A 20,529-nucleotide genomic window follows, 5' to 3' on the forward strand; every position below is an offset into this window, starting at 1 on the left:
CAGATAGATGTGTTTTGTCTTGTACATAATGAAGCCTCCTGACATATTTCTTGCTTTAATTTTAAAGTACTGGTAGAAAATCTGTACATCTGGATTTTCCATAATTTATTTTTCCAATCTGGATTTCAAGCTTCTCCTAAAATTTTGGACAATCTAGAGAGAGAGGTCCTCATTCTCACATTGCAGAGGTGCAGCAGCAAGGGATGTCGACTCTGCAGTTTGACATATTTATGTCCACCACCCACTATTGTCTGCTGTTTTTCTCCAGCCTGTTTCACTCATTTATTTTACCTGCCTGTCTTGTTTGTAATCCTTGTCCAGCTTTTTAAATTTTTCACCTCATTGGAAACACCATCCTATTGACCTATTTCTCTGATTTGTCTTCTGTTTGCCTTTTGTTTCCCACAGGGATGATACTGTTTTCCTGTTTTCGGTGATATTCTTGTGATGATTGTGATTTTTCCATTTCAGGAACCATCGCTTATTTTTTGCCTTGGTTTTGTTTTGTTTTGAGGTGGGGTCTTGCCACATTGCCCAGTGGCCTTCAATTCCTGGGCTCAAGCAATTCTCCTGCCTCAGCCTCCTGAGTAGCTGGGATGGTAGGTGGGCACCACTATGCCCAGCTGCATTGCATTTTAAAAATCTCTATTTTTAGTACTTTTATACAACCAAACACTTTTTCTGTGGAGAAAATCTTCCTTATTTCAGAGCCTATTCTCATATAAATTGAAGACACTTTGTGTGGTTCATCCTTCTACCGTTTTTGAGAACTGGCCTGCATTTGAGGTCATGATAGAAGCTCCAAGTTCTTTGGAAAGCATCTTCTGCTTAAATCAACAAAAGGGGGGAAGATTTCTTTTCTCATCCAGGGTACAGTCATAACAAGACTCCACTCCAGAGCTTCTCAAAAGAATCTAGTACTCAGAGTATATTTGAGAACAGTTTTTTGTTTGTTTCTATTTTCTTAGGCTCTTTTTTAAAAATAAAATTATTTATTTATCCTAATTTATTATACATGGCAGAATGCAATTCATTTCATATTACACATATAGAGCACAATTTTTCAGGTCACTGATTGTACACAAAGTATCTTCACACCATTCAGGTCTTCATACATGTACTTAGGGTAATGATGTCTAACTCATTCCACCATCATTCCTACCCTCTTTGCCCCTCCCTTTCCCTCCCTCCCCTTTGCCCTATTTAAAGTTCTTTCCTTCATTCCTCCCATTGACATTATGAGTCAGCATCCTCATATGGAAGAAAACATTCAGCATTTGGTTTTGGGGGATGGGCTTGCTTCACTTAACATTATCTTCTCCAACTCCATCCATTTACCTGCAAATGCCATGATTTTATAGTCTTTAATGCTGAGTAATGTTCCATTGTGTATATATATATATCAAAGTTTCCCTACCCATTCATCTACTGAAAGGGCTCCACTGTTTAGCTATTGTGAATTGTGCTGCTATAAACATTGATATGGCTGTGTCCCTGTTTTTAAGTCCTTTGGGTATAAACCAAGGAGTGGGACAGCTGGGTTAAATGGTGGTTCCATTTCATGTCTTCTGAGGAATCTCCATACTGCTTTCCATAGTGGTTGCACCAATTTGCAGTCCCACTAGTAATGTATGAGTGTGCCTTTTTCCCGTATCCTCACCAACACTTATTGTTGTTTGTATTCTTAATAGCTGTCTTCGGCCCTTTTTGTTTTGTGCAGATTCTTTGAAATCAAATTGCGGTAAGATCTTTAAGCTTGGGATGCTAACACCCCTTAAACTCTACCTGCTTCCACCTCATAACATTAACAGGACTCTACCCTTTTCCCAAATGAACATCCACAATCTATTCTTATGGTTTTTCTCACTTTCAGTTCTGAGAACTTCTCTACTAGGTATTTTCTAATATTCAACACCCAAACCCATTCATTGTTCTTCTCAGATGTCCTGATGCCACAAACTTCCTATGTAAGCATGAACCAGATGTAATCAAGGGCAGGAAAGAAAAATATTTGGACATGCTCAAACTGGCAGTTCAGGAGCTTTTGCAATTAAATGTGAGTTCGTATAACAACTTGCAATTTTCCCTCAACTCCTGGACTCTAGGCTCTAGAAACAAGATTTAAAGAGTTAGATGATAACCTTATTTCCTCAGAATGTCCATTAAACTGGAGACTGTCATGCTAAGCAAAATAAGCCAATCCTAAAAACCAAAGGCCAAATGGTCTCTCTGATTTACAGATGCTAACCCACAATATGGCGTGGGAGAAGAATAGAAGTTCATTGGATTAGACAAAGAGGAATGAAGGGAAGGGAGGGGAAATGGGAATAGGAAAGACAGTAGAATAACTTGGACATAACTTTTCTGTGGTCGTATATGAATACACAACCAGTATAACTCCACATCATGTACAACCACAAGAATGGGATCCTAATTAATATAAGTTATAATCCATATATGTATAATATGTCCAAATACACTCTACTGTCATATATAACTAAAAAGAACAAATAAAAAAAATTAAAAAGAATAATCCATCTTTTTTTTTAAAAAAAGGACTATTTTCTAAAGGAGCACCTTTCTGAAAATGTTTTGATCTTAGTCAAGGTCATGATGATTAATTCTTTCCTATGGTTTTGCCTTGTCCTGAGGCCTCTTTGGGGCTTGCCTTCCCCTGGGCCTTTCACGTGGAATTGCTTCTGACTTGAAGGAATACTCCTTGTGAGGAATGAATGCAACCATCATTCCTGGATGAGACTTGCTTGCTATGACATCCTGGTGAGTCTCCGGAGTGTCCGCTGGGCAATAGATCTTAACACAAACACCCTGAGGACTTCCCTTCCATCTGCCTGGATAGCCATGATTGCCCTGCTAGCTGTCTTGGCTTGACCCTAGTCTGTTTACTATCATCATCCTAAATTTTGATAGTGATGTACAGGAACCATGCAGCTATCTAGACTTCAGAATATCTTAATAATTAATAAAATATTTCATTGGCCCAATAGATGTGTCTCTGGAAAAGCTGCTCAAGAGAGGCAGGTGAGTGGGGGCCAACAGGGGGCCTTTCATCTCTCCAGGATTCTCCCAGAATCAGACCAGTGTCGCTACAAATCTTCAGGGTGGTAACAGTTTTTCAGAAAACTTTGGTAAAAATGGGTGTGTGTGGTAGATCCCCTCAGAGCTGACACATTTGCCTCTTTGGTAAACCCTGAGTCAGTGCTCATTCATTCAACAAAGATGAAGGAGCGGGCTGGGGATGTGGCTCAAGTGGTAGCATGCTCGCCTGGCATGCGCGGGGCACTGGGTTTGATCCTCAGCACCACATAAAAATAAAATAAAGATGTTGTGTCCACCGAAAACTAAAAAATAAATTTTAAAAAATTCTCTCTCTCTCTCTCTCTCACTCTCTCTTAAAAAAAAAAAAAGATGAAGGAGCACCTAGAATCTAGTCATAAGTCTGTGTTCATTCATTCAATAAGGGCTATGGAGCACATGGAATAGTAAGTCACAAATTAGTTGTATTACTTTCCTGTTACTGTAACGAAATTCCTGAGATAATTCACTTATAAAGAGAAAAGGGTTGTTTTAGTCTGCCATTTGGAAGGTTCCAGCACATGGCTGATTAACCCTGTTGTTTTGGGGCCTGTAGTGAAGCAGCCCAGCGTGGCAGGAGTATATGGCAGCAAAACTGTGCACCTCACAGCAGGAAGCAAAAGAGAGAGGAAAGGCTACAGTCCCACAGTTCCCTTCAAGGGCACACCCTCAATAGCCTAAGGACTGTTCCAAGGGTTCCACTACCTCCCAATAACACTGGCAGATAGAAGTTAGTAGTGAGCAGTGGAATGCATGGCATGGTCACAGGTTTTCTTTAAGTCTCTTTTAGGGCCTTCTTTAAACTCCTTCCAAGGCAGATGAATAAATGATTTGTAGCAGATAACCTGTAGAAAAACATTGGTACACAGACCCCGGGAGTAAGCAAATAGAAACAAAAGGAGCTGATAGGGGGAGTGGGATTAATTGGGGAAATGCCTCAAGAAAGAGGGATTAAAAGGTCTAACCCTTGACAGGGTCCACTGAGGTCAGGGTAAACCTAGGAGTTATGGTCATAGGTGCCTCCATATATCTTGGAAGGGAAGTTTCTTTAGTGACACAGGCTCACTAAGATACCTTCTGACCAGTAACCAAAGTAACATATGATTGACTTGTAGATGAAGCCCCCTGAATAGGATGGCCACCATGACAGTTACAGAAAGGGTCAAAAACTCCACCACCCAGTGAAGCAGGAGTTGAATAGTGATTGACAATGAGTACAGAAGGTGGGCCCCAGCTCTCAAGGCAAACATCAGGCAGTAATAAATGCAGAGACGGCACTGTCTCCTTTGTTGTTCTCTTCTCAAAGATAACCCACTTTCTCTTTTTAGAAAGCTCTTTGCTTGAGTCTTACTTTACTTTCACTTATAATAAAGTTCTCTTGGATGGCTTTTGGTGTCTGACTGTAAATTTTCTTTCATTGGAACACAGAATAGAGGTTTAGAGTTCCAGCTCCTCACTGACCTGTGACAACACCATGCCTAGGGACTAGGCCTTCAACACATTGCCCTTTAGGGAACTTTCACAATCCAAACTAAAGTACTCATGTTCATTTACTCAATGAGGAGTTGTTGAGCAGGTAGAATATGCCAAATGGTATTCCACATGTCAGAGAAATATCAATGAACAAAACAATCAAAATCCCTGTCTTCACGGAGCTTACATCCTTCTATCTCTTAGTAAACCTTTATTTTAACTTGCATTCAGACTTAAAGAATAAGCTGCAAAATCTTACAAATAATTTCTGAACACCCTTAACCCAGATTCCCAAATATTGAAATCTTGCTACATCTGCTTTATTTTCTCTGTCTCCTCTGTAGACCTTTTTTTTTCCTGAGTCATTTAAGAATAAACTATAGCACAGCAAAGAAAACAATTAGAAGAGAGAACCCACAGAACTAGAAAAAAAAATCTTTACTAAATACTCTTCTAACAGAAGAATAATATCTAGAATATATAAAAAGCTCAAAAAACTTTACACCAAAAAATCAAATAACCTAATTAATAAATGGGCAGACACTTCTCAAAAGAAGAAATACAAATGGCCAACAAGTACATGAAAAAATATTCAACATCATTAGCAATTAGAGAAATACAAATCAAAACTACACTGAGATTTCATCTTATACCAGTCAGAATGGCAATCATCAAGAATACAAATAATAGGGGCTGGTATTGTGACTCAGTGGTAGAGCACTTGCCACTGGGTTTGATTCTCAGCACCGCATATAAATAAATGAATAAAACAAAGGTTCATCAACATCTAAAAAATATATTTTAAAAATTTTTAAACAAAAATACAAATAATAACAAATGCTAGAAAGGATGTGTAGAAAAATGAACACTTTTACACTCTTGGTGGGACCGGAAATTAGTCTAACCATTATGGAAAACAGTATGGAAATTCCTCAAAAGACTAGGCATGAAATCACCATATGACCCAGCTATACCACTTTTTGGTATTTATCCTGAAGAATTAAAAGCATCTTACTATAGTGATACATGCCTACCCATGCTTATAGCAGCACAATTCACAATAGCCAAAGTATGGAACTAGCCTAGGTATCCATTGAGGGATGAATGGATTAAGAAAATGTAGTATATATACTCAAAGGAGTTTTATTCATCCACAAAGAAAAATGAAATTGTGGTATTTTCAGGAAAATGGATGGAACTAGAGACCATCACGTTAAGCAAAATAAGTCAAACTCCGAAGGTAAAGGGTCATAAAGTTTTCCCTCATAAGCAGAAGCCAGAGAGGAAAAAGAAAAAGAAAGGTGGGGGTGGATATCCTAAAAATCAAAGGGAAATCTGTAGAGGAAAGGAACCAAGGAGTGTGAGGCAGGGGGAGACGGGAAAAATGCTGGGGTATAATATTAGCCAAATTACAGTGTTATACCATGTGCATGCATGAAGATGTAACAACAAATCCCACCAATATGTACAACTATAATGCACCAACAAAAAAATAAGGAAATAAAAAGACTAAACTACAAACCTGATGATCTATTACACATAATTCAGTATATATTTCCTAAAAAACAAAGAGATCCTCGTATAATCACAATAATAATATCAAAATTAGGAAATTAACATTATTTAATACTATTATTAGCTTATATATGGACCCTAGTTAAAATTGATAAAGTATCCCAATAAACTTATTTATATAAAAATCAATCTGTGATCACATGTTGTGTTCAGTTTTTTTCCCCTCGAGTCCCCTATAGCATGGATCACTCTTCATGACCTTGTCTTTCATGACCTCAATAATTTTTACAAATACAGATCAATTATTTTACAGAGTATTTGTCAATTTGATTTGTCAAATGTTTCCTTATATTTAGAGTTAGATTACGCATTTTTAAAAAAGTTTATTTTTTAGTTGTAGTTGAACATAACACCTTTATTTATTTATTTTTATGTGGTGCTGAGGATCAAACCCAGGGCTCACACATGCTAGGTGAGCGTTCTACCACTGAGCCACAACTCCAGCCCCTGAGATTATGCATGTTTTTAGCAAAAACTCCACGAAAGTGATACTATAATTATAGTGCATGATATTAGCAGGCACTTGATGTCAATTTATCCTATTAAGGGTGAATTGCTATTGGTTAACTTTGATCATTCAGTTAAGATCATTCAGTCTACCACAATTCTCCACTATAAAGTTGCTAGTTTACCTGTTAGAATGAATAAGAATCTCACAGGAAGTTGTCAATATCCTCTTCCTCATTAGACCTTCACCAAATTCTAACGTCCATTGATACTAGAATAAATCAGTGACACTGTGATGTTTGTCAATGGCAGGGTTTACATCCTAATAGGAGAATAAAACCACACTATAACTTAAGTCAAAGTCTCTACACATGGAATGATGGTGAGTACTAGAGAGAAAAATAAAGTAGGGAAAAGGTAGGAATAGAGTCAAGGGGTTTTCATTTTAATTAGGGTTATCAGGAAAACCCTCAGTGAAAAAATAAAGATTTAAAAAGATAAGTGGATGACTCACCCGGGGAAAGACCAAGTAGAGCAAAGAGCTAGAGCCAAGGCCTTGAAGTAGGGCTTATCTGGATTGTTCCAGAAACAACAAGTAGCCAGAGAGGTGAGAGTAGATTGTGGGGACGTGTTGGTAATAGGAGAAGATGACTTCCGAGTATTAGCAAAGGTCAGAAACTCTAGATCATCATATGGACGTCTTGGCTTTGAGTAAGCTGGAGAGCTATTGCAAAGTTTTAAACAAAAAGTAACATGGTGGATATGGTGGATTCTTGTTCCTGAAATCTTAGCCTCTGCCCCATGTAACAGAGAGCAAGTTATTGACCTTCCTAAGCCTCGCTCCCTTACTGATAAAATGGTAATCATATTGCCTCCTCCCTCGGGTTGAGGTAAGAATTACATGAGATAATATATGGATAGTGCTTATCACAAGGCTTGGCAAGTAAATAATTGCTCCATAAACAACTATTATTATTTTTATTCTTTCCCCATAAAATGACTCACTTGTTCCCCAGGGGGCACTGAAGTGTTTGGGGGCCTGGCTGCATTTCTCCTGTTTGCTTAGTGGCTTGATCGCTCTGCTTTCCCTACTACTCTCATTAATAAGACCCCTCGCTCATAAAGCAGCATAACACACAGGAGTGATCAACTTTACGGCTGGACCACGAACCTCCTGAAACCATATGTACAGTGGCATGTATGTATAGGTATGTACATGGGATAGGGTGAGAGTCTCAAAGTGGCCCATAACCCCAAAACACCAAAGAGGAAGGGGTGCTTACTTAGATTCTGGAGACAAAAGTTTGGGAAGCAGCTCAGTAAAGTAACTAAAAAGTCCAAGAGACGAAATCATCTTCAGTCTGAAATCCATTCCTCCATTGGACGAGGGTCACAGCATTAGAATTTTAACATTATTATTATTTATTTGTCCATTTTTTGTCCCCCATGTTTTCTCTGTTATATCAGAAACAAAATCACTGTAGCAACAGAAAAAAAAAATTCATAAAAAATAAGTCATTTATAATCTTACCATTTAAGAACTTTTAGCTTCTTATTAACTGAATCTAATATAGATTTTTTTTTTTTGTACCAGGGATTGAACCTAGGGTCACTTAACCATTGAGCCACATCCCCAGCCCTTTTTATGTTTTATTTTGAGACGGAGTTTCACTGAGTTTCTTAGGGCCTTGCTAAGTTGCTGAGGCTGGCTTTGAACTCACAATCCTCCTACCTTAGCTTTTTGAGCCCCTGGGATTACAGGTGTGTGCCACTGTGCCCAGCTACTATAGATATCTTGTTCTTCTCTCTTGTGTTTTTTTTTCTCTCTCTCTCTCTCTCTTTCACACACACACACACACACACACACACACAGTGAATTAGGAATTAAGCTCAACATTTTAAAAAACTGGAGTTCAGAGTTATTTCAGTGGATCAAAGATGAACACTCATAGAACCTGTTTTTCACCCTGGACCTCCTGGGATCACCCAGTGATTCTTACACAAAGCAGGGGTCCTTTCAGAAGTATCTGCCAGAGGTCAATAAAGACCCACATGGACCCTTCCAGGAAGAGGTTACTGGCCAAGTAGCCCATTTCATGGCTTTCCCAAACATTAGTAGTTTTCTTCCTTTTTCTCTGCTGTGAAGATAACAAAGATCCGCTTTCAGACCACATTAGGGTAACTCGTGTTTCTTTATCTACAGAGCAATCTTTGGACTGAGAATAACAAGTTGCTTATTCTAAGTTGTAACATATCCTATTGACTTCAGGCAGAGCACGGCTGAAGGCCTTGGGCAAATTACTTCTTACAAACAACAACAAATGTTGGCAAGGATGTGGGGAAAAAGGTACACTCGTACATTGCTGGTGGGGCTGCAAATGGGTGAAATCACTGTTGAAATCAGTATGGAGATTCCTCAGAAAACTTGGAACGGAACCACCATTTGACCCAGCTATCTCACACTTCAGTTTATACCCAAAGGACTTAAAAATCCGCGTATTATAATGACATGGTCACATCAATGTTTATAGAGCTCAACTCACAATAGTTACACTATGGAACCAACCAAGGTGTCCTTCAAGAGATGAATGGATGAAAAAAAAATGTAGTCTATATACACAATGGAGTATTACTCAGCCTTAAAGAAGAATGAAATTATGACATTTGCTAGTAAATGCATGGAGCTAGAGAATATCATGCTAAGCAAAATAAGCCAATCCCAAAGGCTGAACATTTTCTCTGATATGCCCACGCTAATTCACAATAAGGGGGGGTGGGGTGTTAAGGAAGAACAGAGTTACTTTCGATTAGGTAGAGGGTAGTAAAGAGAGAGGAGGGGATATGGGGGTAGAAAGGATAGTAGAATGAGTCAGACTACCTATATACATATATACTACCCTATATACATATATGACTACATGACCAGTGTGATTCTACATCATGTACAGTTTTTTCTTGAGAAATTCTCCATTTATGTATGATGTGTCAAAGTGCATTCCACTGTCATATATAACTAATTAGAATAAAATTTTTAAAAAGCCTGTGAAAAGATTCAGGGGCTGCTGCCATCTCTGAATAAAGCATATCCAACTGTGCCTTGCATCTTATTTCACCTGCTGGGATCTTAAATCTGTTTCCCAGGGCCTGAGCCCCTGCAGGACAAAGTGATCTCATGAAAATCAAAGGGAAATCAGTAGAGAAAAAGGATTAGGGGGAGGGAAGAGGGGAAGGAGGGGGAAGTACAGGGGAGTGATATTGGTCAAATTATATTCTTATATCGTGTGTGTATAAATATGTAATAACAAATCCCATCATTATGTTCAATTATCATGCACAAATAAAAATGTGGAAAAAAAGAAAAATATTTATGTATGAATAAATTAATGAGGTCTTCGAGGAAGGAAGCACAATGAGATCCTAACCTGAATTTTGACCTTTTTTTGGATGTGACTTTTCCTAATAGATTGTACTGAGTGAGTCATGGGCCATAATTTTTCCTTCTCTTAAAAAAAAAAATTAATCAATTTAAAACTGATACATAACACAAAATCATACCTATTTATAGGGCATCATATTATATTTATGTACTTGTATACATTGTCCACAGACCATATTTAACCTAAATTTTAAATGTACGTAGCAATTTGGCAGTTAGGCAAGGGAGAAACTAAAGTTTTGATATTTGGAACAAGGCAATATTTAAAAAAAAAAACAAACAGTAAATTTTAAAACTAATAAAGTTTAAAGTGTTCATTCATATATTTTCCTACCAACCCAACACACGCATCTTTTTAACTTCCAAAGGTCTTGGTAAAAAAAAAAAAACGGAATTAATTCCTTCATCTACTAAGTGCTATCTTACCCCAATTTTCAGAAATGAATTTAAGTTAGTCAAATGGCTTTAAAACATTTTAAATTTCTAGTTTTTTTTTAATCACTTAGGTACAGGCCGGGGATGTGGCTCAAGCGGTAGCGTGCTCGCCTGGCATGCGTGGGGCCTGGGTTCAATCCTTAGCACCTCATACAAACAAAGATGTTGTGTCCGCCGAAAAGTAAAAAAAAAATAAATATTAAAAAAATTCTCTCTCTCTCTCTCTTTAAAAAAAAAAAAAAGTAATGTTCTTTGGGCTGGGGATATAGCTCAGTTGCTAGAATGCTTGCCTCGCATGCATAAAGCCCGGGGTTCAATCCCCAGCACCATAAAAAAAAAAATCACTTAGGTAGACTTATTAATACTCTATGAATATTAATATTTATAAATAACAACCAATGACCCCTCCTTTGTTTATGCAGTGAAATCGATAAATTTTCCATATACTGAAAAAATGCATTTTTAAGTGATAAACTTATTTCTCTATAAATAAATAACAGATGATAAAACCAAACCATAATTATACAAACTGAGATTGTTTAGAAACTTTTCAGAACATGTTTCATATCTTCCAGTAAATGTAGGCTTGGTTATGCTGCACTAAAATATCAACCGCAAAATATTAGGTGTTTTAAAGCAATGAAAGTTTCTGCCATGAGCCTAGGAAATGGTCCAGGGCAGCTGTCTTCTCAGTTGTGGTTCAGCAGTTCAGATTCAATAATCATCAGGGGTAAGGTAGAGTATTCTAGAGAATTCACACCAATAATTTAAGGCCTTAGCCTGCAAGTAATAAAATTTACTTCCCTTGGAAAGTCATTACCCAGAATTATTCAGAGGTTTTCACCTAAATGAAAGTCAAAAAGGTGGAGGCAGGGGAGAGTAATTACCTTCAGTAACTGCAGAAATAAAGAATCAGATATAGCTGATGACTAAAAATTTCTACCGCTTCTGTCTTGGTGCTAAAACATACCAGTTCTGTTTCACTCCATGACTGCATTAGTCAGTTTTATGTTGTTACAATCAAATACCTGGGGCAATTAACTAATAAAGAAAAAAGGTTTATATAGTTCACAGATCCAAGAGCAAACAGCCCATTGATTTGATTTTCTGATGAGGGTAGCAGATGGTGCTGGAGAACATGTCAGGGTAAACCACTTACAACATGAGCCAGGACGCTTACAGAGACAGAGAGACCCGAGTCCCACAGTCTCTTGAGGTTATGTTCCCAGTGTCTTAAGGCTCTCTGGTTAGATGAGTTCCACCTCCTAAAAGTGCATCACCCAGTATCACCACCCTGAGGATGAAGTTTTGTATGGACCTTTGGGTGACATTCATCCAAACCATAGCAATGACTACAACTTCAGGAGAAAGATGAGTGATCAGCAAATAAGAAAGGAAGAAGGAGAGATCATTTCTTAAAGATGATACAGCCCAGGCTTAATGACTACAAAAGTGCCGGGTTTCTGTTCTTGCGATTAAAAGGCTCAGGGGTCACTCCAGGTAAACTGGGCTGACTGGGCTGCACAAAATAACCACACAAGAGACACAAATACCTTTTTCTTTGGGGTCGCTGTGACAGCTTCTCTGACCTAAAGGGTCCACAGAAAGAGAGCACGAGAGCACACGCTGACCCCTTTTATTGAGGAGAAGCCATTCAAATGAGGCAAGGGGTCAGGTTTCAGGGGGCTGAGTCTATCTTCATGATGTCCACTGTCAGCAGGTTGACTGACACCTGGGTAGGCCACACCCAAGGGCACAGTAAGAGAAGGGGACACACACAAGGAACTTCCATGGAAGATTCTATAATAAATAGGGCAAGGGGTTATATTACAAAGGAACAGGTGAGCATAGCTTCACCCATGGGGCTGTAGCAAGACACACCCATGCAGGAGACACTGACCCTCAAACCCAAGAAGGATGGGGAAGGCTCTGCCACATTTCTGTGACTGAGCGCCTCAGCACCCAGCTGGGGAATGTGACTCAGTCATGTGTAAGGCAGGAGTCATTTAAAAAGCATTTTGGAGATAAGCATGGCAAGAAGAGAGAAAAAAATTAGCAGAGAGGGGAAATTACATGAAGGCTGTGAGGAAAGATTATTTAAAATGCCAAAAAGATAGCATCTAAATATTCTCATATTCGGTCATGTTCACAGATCAAAAGAACTTAGCTGGAGCAGAAAGAAGAAATGGGCTATGGACATGTATGGGAAAAGACCACTAGTACCTGCATAAAGTGAAAAACAGGTTGAGTACATACCAAATCGGAATCTGAAATTAATAGTCTGAAAACTAGCTCAAGTTCCACAGGTACATTGTGGAATCTGAGTGAATATAAAGAGGTGTCGAAGAGGAGCATCATTCTAAGGTCCTAGCAGAACCACACAGTGAAAATACATGCTTCTGCACACTTGCTCAGAGTTTTATCTGGCTTTTCCTGTTTATAATCAATTAAATTCCAGGCATCTGCATGGTTCACAAGATAGCCACCCTCAGTTCCCTTTTAGAGTCCCCAGGGGGGAAGTGGTTGAGCCTGACACCCATTGATATCAACCTCCCACAGAGAACTTCCACAAACTCATGCTGCTGTGGCTTTCTGATCCATCTAGATCTGCCTTACACCACGCATCATCTCTAAAGAAAAGCGTGACAGTAGAAATCCATGTTCCTGAATGCACTATGTCTTTATATCTGGGACACTATATCTCTGTCCCAAAAAATCTAGCTAAGTTGAGGGAACAATGAGAGAAAGCCTGGGCCTCAAAGTCCAGATACATATTATCTTGAAGGACACTGGCTTTCTCTTATGCACATTGGGAACTAGGGCACATTAGTGTTGTCTGTAGAAATCTACTTTACGAACATACTCCATGACAGTTGCTCCTTGGGATGCTGGTCAGACAAGCAAACTGCGCAAGCTAATTTTGATGATATCCCTGCTTTTGCAGCCTAAACAAACAAACAAAACCCCCTTTGAATGGGCACAAAACAGGGTAACTGTAGAAAGCTTACGTGTCACTCATTCGACCAGTGACCACAGACAAAATGCAATGGGAGAGAAGAGCCTGCTTGGAGAAGCACCTTGAGGGACAGAGGTGCTGTGTGTTCAGCCCATTGCACTGAACTCTTCTTGGAGCAGTCACTGATCTCCTGTAAACCTTTCCCAGGACATCATGTCTCCCATGCTGTCTCCGGGCATTTTCTTTGGCCCTCTCCGAAACCTACCCATCTGCCCTGGTACAACTGGGCTGTGGACATGAAGCATCAGTTGGGGATGTTTAATAGTTACTCAGATGTATTACTACCAATGAATCATTTGGGGCAGGGGTTATGGTAGTCAGAATCAGTTTCTCTTGCTTGAAAACAAAGGATTTCATTGTTTAGTGAGGGTCTGAATTTCGTTTCATAAATGGTGCCCTCTTGCTGTGTCTTCCCATGATAGAAGGACCAAGTTATCTCCCCAGGGTCTCTCTTATAAGGGTACCAACCCCATTCCAAATCATCTAATCACCTCCCACAGACTCTCTCTCCAAATACAATCACCTTGAGGGTGAGGTGTTCAACATATGAATTTGGGAGATACAAACACTCAGACTGAGCAATGAAGATTTTATTGAGGAGAACATAGACCAAAAAGAGAGAGAGGGAGGGAGGGAGGGAGGGAGAGAGAGAGAGAGAGAGAGAGAGAGAGAGAGTTTATGTCATAAGTCTAATTAAAATTCCTGTTAAGCATTTCTATCCTCCTCAAGGTCAACCTCCAACAGCATGCCAGCCATGGGATCTTCACATCTTTCTTATGCAGAACATTTTAGCTCTATCTCAGCTTTCTAATCCTAGGAACTACATCCCCAAAGGGGTTGACACCCTGACTCTAAAGCTGAATTCACTGGGAGGAAGGAATGGGGAGAAGGAAGGGGTGGGACTCAGCTATATATTTTCAACATAGCTTCATTGGAAATTACCTTGGGGCTCAGGAAACAGTCACAATATTCTTTCTTTATAAATGTTTGTGAATAAAAGTTACCATAAATAAAGTTTAAACCTTCACATTAGAAGTAGCTAGAGCCAAGAAAGAGTTAGCAACTTCTCTGAGGAATTTGGGAATGAGGAAAGAAGACATGAAGAAGATTTCCAAAGCAAAGAACAGGAGAAGAGAATTCATCCTGTCTTCAGAATATGGAATAATTGTCCATACATAACACCTCCAGTGGAAGATGTTACAGAGTTTCCTATTGCTACTTAGTGTCTTATATAATAATAACTATGTATTCTGCTCAAGCATGTAGAGTTTGAGTAGGACCAAACTTGTTTCAGCATATGCAGTGTGAACTGGAAGACTCGCATGTGGCAGGAGGACATCATTTTGACATGACTCACTCACTAACACAGCTAGTTGATCCTGGCTATTGGCTGGGCACTCAGCCAGGGATTGTGTTCAGGGACCTCGGGTCCTCTCCAAATGAGCCTCTCCTCAGGCTGCTTGAACTTCTTCACAGTATGATCACTGGGTTTCCAGAGCAAGCATCTCAAGAAGACAACATGGACGTCTATGACATTTTCATGATCTAGCCTCATCTCTATCTTCTCTTCTGAACTTCGTTGGTTGAAGCAATTGCAAAAATCCACCCAGGTTGGGGGCTCAGGGACTTCCCCAGAGAAGACCTAAAAATTCAGAGCAAAAAGCAGCTAACTCTAACTCTTGATTGGGTATGGCAAGGTTCTACAAGTGTGCACAAGGACAGGGGATATTGTTGCAACCATCTTTGAAAAGGATAACCTGCCACAGATGCCATGAGGCTCCTGGTGTCTCGTAGGATCACAACTATACCCGTCTGTTCCCAGTGAAATATCTTGGCGGGTTGTAGTAGTGGTCACCAGCTCTTCAACTTGGGCTATCAGATATGGTGGCATCAGTTCCATCATATCGGCCAAAATCTTTTCAAAAAGGTTTTCAGAGCATTAAGTATGGTTGGAGCTTACAGCAGAAGTTGATTTCTCCAGAGATTCTGATTCAGGTGTGTGGTGAGATCCGAGAAGTCTGAATTTTAACAATAGCCACAATTATTCCTAAAGCAGGTGGTCCTCCATTCTAAACTGTACTTTTTTTGTACGTGGTCATTGAGAGAGCTCTAGTTCAATAACTCATATATGGATTGTGCTTACAATGTTGGGGTAAGCTTCTGAACTAATGGGAAAAGTTCTGAAATTCTGAACTAAAGTACCTTGTTTTTCCTTTCCTCCCCTTTCTCCTTCCTTTCTACTTTATTTTTTTACTTTTCCTCTTGCCTTTCTGCTCTCATTCCCACATACTGGTGCTGTTTATAGTCTCTGCTGTACCTTGGGTACAGAGCATGTCACATCATAACAACCCTTGGCATCTCCTGCAATCCCAATCTGCTCCATCCCCTGCAGAATGTTCTGTAGGTCATTTCTATTACAGTCGCTGCTTTTTGCTCTGAATTTTTAGGTCTTCTCTGGGGAAGATGTTCATGCCCATCTTCCAGGTGAAGAACACCCTTCCAGGGACTTCTGAACCTGAATAACAGTCATAGTACTCTTAAAGCCTGGTGCAAATCTCCCCCAAATCTTTTATTGCCTCCATTTCTTGTCTGGTTCTTATGTAATGTCTACTCCAGTGGTGGCAGAAAAGTTCCATTCTTCTACAAGTGTTCACAAGCAGCAAGTCCTGACAGCATGCCTATGATTTAATATTTGTTTTCATTATTGTTGTTTTTCTAATCCAACCTGCTTCTTAAACTAGTTCAGTTCCTCCTTTGTTGTGTGCAAAGCTAAACCACTGGCTGAATCACAACATTTCTCAGTAGTTTCTTATTTTCTACAGTTTTTGCATTGAGGAAAAGCAAGATGGCAACTAAAATCCTCTGGTAATCACTCCCCACAGATACACCAAGCTTAACAGCCATTCATGATCTGAATTACCTTCATAAGAGCTAAGAAAATCAAGAGCAACACTATAAACTCATGCATTGATTACAAGAACAAAATATATTATAAAGCTGAAAATGAGCCAGGCAGGGTGGTACATACCTGTAATCCTAGCAGCTTGGGAGGCTGAGGCAGGAGGATCATAAATTCAAGGATAGACTCTGGAACTTAGAGAGAACCTTAGCAACTTAGCAAGACCCTGTCTCAAAAACCAAAAGAGCTGGGAAAGTAGCTCAGTGGTTAAAAGTATTCCTGAATTCAATCCCCAGTACCAAAAAAAAAAAAAAAGCTGAAAAAGAAACCAGTTTCTCCATTATTTTCTGTTATTTTTCTTATTCAAGTCTAAGTAATAACTTGGAAATTTTAAGAGATAAACAGCATTTGAATTAGGTAATACATAACTGTAGTTCATTTACAATGCCTAATGAGGCCAGAATGAATAAAGGAAAGATAAAAATTTTCCACAGAACTTCAGGGAAAATATCTAACAAGAAACATAAAAGTTCATTGTATTTTGTTCCCTTGAATATTTTTTTAAATTGAAGAAATTCTTGATATAATATGCAAGTGCTTTTTTTCCCTTTGGTTGGTTATCTTAACTCCTAGAAAACAGATTATTAATATTCTTGTATCCACTACCTTACCCCTGAATCTTTGATTGGACTTAGTTTTGAAAGTGTTTTTTTACCTTTTTACTTGCATTTTCTAACAGCAAAAATTCCTGGTACATTGAGCTATAGGTTCTAAGGAGGACCTCTTTTATTTCCTTCTAGTCTGTGGGTCTAAGGACTGTGACTGATTGCATTTCACCCCTACTCTAACTCAGAATATAATAAAGTTGCTGTACAGTGGAGAGCCCCTGCTCCTCTTTCCCTTTTAATTATTAGCTTTTACCCACCCCTATGGGTCCCCATAGGGGGCCAATTATGGTTTAGATCTGAAATATCCCCCAAAGACTCATGTGTTGAAGGCTTGGTCCCCAGTGCAGCAGTGTCCAGAGGTGGGACCTTGTGGTCAGTGATGGATCATGATGGATCATGATGGATCATGAGGGCTCTGATCTCATCAGTGGATTAATCCATTAATGGGTTCATAATTGAAGGTCAACTGGGAGATAAGGTGGAATCTTCAGGAGGTGGGGCTGAGTTGGAGGAAGGAGGGCACTTGGGGACTGCCTGGAATTTCTCTCTCTCCCTTCCTCCCTTCCTCTGATCCATGGCTTTGATGGCTGATGCTGCTTGGTCCCACTAATCTTCCCATGATTCTGAGTTCCAGACTGAGCTGCTTCCTGATGTTACTGCTGTTTACTGGTGACGAGTCCTTGCTTCCCCAATGCTGAAGTATAACACCAGAGAAGCACGCCCAGGCAAGTTTAGAGCGGAAAGTAGAAGCTTTATTAAAGGACAGCAGAAAAGACTTCTCCCGGAAGAAGAAGGGGACCCAAGAGGTGGAATCTGTGGAAGGGGGAGATAAAATAGCTAAGGCCTACTTTCAGCTTTCCCGAATTCCTGTCGCATTCCTGTCCTCTATTCTGTTATCTTGCAATGATGGAATGTAGGTGGGAAAGCCCAAAAGGTGGGGGACAGGTGGGCCTAAGGAGTAATCTGGGCAGGTAGGGCTTTTGGATTAGCATCTCCCGCGTTTGCTGGGAGCTGCTTCATTAACATGTCCTTGGGATAGGCTCCGAGCCTTGGGGACATTTTCAATTCCCCCAAGTGCTGCTCTGGTTTCCTGGACTCCATTCTCTATAATGGCCTCCATTTTATTTTATTCGATATTAGACCCAGATTTACCTAACTACACTAACTACCTATCTTTAAATCTGGCTTCACTGATACATGTAACACTTGTTGCTCTAAAGTTTATGCTGTGAAAGTTAAATGTCAGGAAAACAAAAACAAGAAAACAAAAAGAGATCTTTTTCAGAAGTAAAAAAAACCAGACCAACAAAATTCCTGGGAAACAGAGAACAGTGCCTTCCCACAGAATCCAGAGTGCAGAATGTGACAACGGAGGAGGACACAGAGACATAATAAAATACTGCATGTAAATTCAGCCACTTCCTCATAGTTTAGTCACTTCCATTTTGTGTTCAAATGCCAAACTAGTACTTTCATGGTCAATTTACCTTCCATTAAGTATTTCAGAGCTGATCTTTAAATATTAGATTGCTTTAGTTTTTCCTCAAACGGGTGTTTCTACTTCTATCATTCTTAAATGAAAATTCCATCTTGTGTATGAAAGTCCTGAAGTTGAAACTGAAGAGGAGCAATCAGGCAGGAAAAGTTGAACTCTCAGAAAGGAAGAGTCAACCTAAAATAATAGGAAGAGATTCTCCAGAGATAATGAATCTACCTGGAAATGAGCACTGCAATGAGGAAACTGTGCTATAGTAAATCATGTGCGTACCCAAGGAGGCCAGGTCAGATGAGGGTTCTTAAAGGTTAAGTGAGGACAGCTACAGACATTGTTCTCAGACAATGATCCTTAGCTATAAGGGTAGTGTAGTCCAAGCAGTGGTTGGGCAGATGTAAGGCTGTGATAGCCTTTGTACAAGGTTATGGTTCTGGCAGAGTCTTTTATGTCAGTTCTTGTTAAACAGACACTCACACAAACCCCTTCATCATCTCCTGACTTTATTTTCTTATTGTTAGGTTTCCACACAAGTGACTCCCTTTTGATTCTAACAAATGTCACAAAAGAGTGAGAGAACAATAGAACAGGAGGAAGGGAGAATGTAGGAAGAGAAGGCATGAAATTCAGGAGGAACAGTCTTAATACAGCCAGATGACAGAGGGGACCTAGTGCAGACCCTGGTAATGAACAGAAGAACAGCAAGGAAGCAATATACAGACTGAGAACTCACAGCACAGTGACACGGTCAAGGTTGGGGAAAGCTTCCTGGGGATACAGACAGCTGAACTGAGATCTGGAGAACTGGGATTAAAGAGCCAAGAGATACAGGAAGGGCATAACAGGCAGCAAATGGAAGAGTAAGTGCGTGCCAGGGCCCTGTGCAAGGAGAACATATACTCTGACATTGGCCTCCCTGGGAGCAACTGAAGTAAAAATCTACTGAGCATGCCCAGAGCACATTCCTTCAGTAAACAGGGTCTAGACTTGTAACACCTTAATGGTTCTGAGGTATTTTTATATGCATATCAGCCAAGGCACAAAAGAAAGGAAGTGGAGAAGTTTTATCCCACAGAAGGAATTTCCAAGGAGTCAGGCCTCACCCCAAGGAAATGCAGAAATCATGATCAGTCAGAAGTCCAGAGACACAGAATTGACTAAGAGTAGTTTTACTCCCTGATATGCTCCCAAATGACCTCAGTATCTTTTCAACTGAGATCAGAAGAAGCCCATCAGTAAAGATAATTGTTTGATTGAAATCTCCCAGTATTAATCCATGAAGCAGAACCCAAATGAAAGCTACCTTGGGTCAAGCAATCAGAAGCAACAGATGTGGGTTATGTAACCATATTATCTGTCCTCTCTCCCATCTACCCCAAGTGCACACAGACATGCCCACTCACTGCCACCAGTTTCTCTTAACATAATGATCAAAATAGTCTATTTTCCCTGTGTGCCAAATTAACTCCTTCATTGTATTAAACCATGAGGTGAGGGAACATCAATCTGTTTATCTGCGGTTAAGATATTTGATATAAATTGCATGAGGCCTAGGATTTTTTTTCTATCTTGCTCCCTGATATATCTAACATTATTACCTCCATTTTACAGGAATCTGAAACCCTGAGAAAGGAACCAAGCAATGGACTGACCAGTGTGTGGATTACCCAATTAGTGAGTAATGGGCTGCTTTAGTATTTAGTCGCTAGCAAATGGGACAGAGATGAATTAATTTCTGGAAGAGATAAAGTAGGTAGGGGAATAGCCGTTGAAAAAAAAAACAGAAGAAGCAATGTTCTACAGCATGCGTAGAAGAATTAAAAAGAAGTAGGAAATACTCTCCTTGTTAAAACACTGGAGATTCTTGTTTGAAACATTCAAGACAATGGAAGGGTTGGGGATAGATATTTACCTGGTGTTCACGAAGCCTTGGGTTCCATCCCCAGTACTGGAAAACATAAAAAACAACAACAACAAAAAAAAAAAAAAGAAAGA

At 39.6% G+C, this 20,529-nt stretch overlaps 1 long non-coding RNA gene across 1 annotated transcript in view; it reads right to left on the reverse strand.

Moving 5' to 3' along the window:
* LOC124101560 (uncharacterized) overlaps positions 1–16,623 on the reverse strand; it is a 38,728-nt gene extending 22,105 nt beyond the window's left edge. Inside the window, exon 1 of the long non-coding RNA XR_006854653.2 lies at positions 16,504–16,623. This is a non-coding gene — a long non-coding RNA (uncharacterized LOC124101560). The remainder of the gene's footprint in view (positions 1–16,503) is intronic.
* Positions 16,624–20,529: the final 3,906 nt, after the last annotated feature.

The sequence above is a fragment of the Marmota monax genome, unplaced genomic scaffold, assembly GCF_021218885.2.
Source record: "Marmota monax isolate L192 unplaced genomic scaffold, Marmota_monax_Labrador192_F-V1.1 WCK01_AAM20220418_F8-fsc00128, whole genome shotgun sequence".
Lineage (NCBI taxonomy): Eukaryota > Metazoa > Chordata > Mammalia > Rodentia > Sciuridae > Marmota > Marmota monax.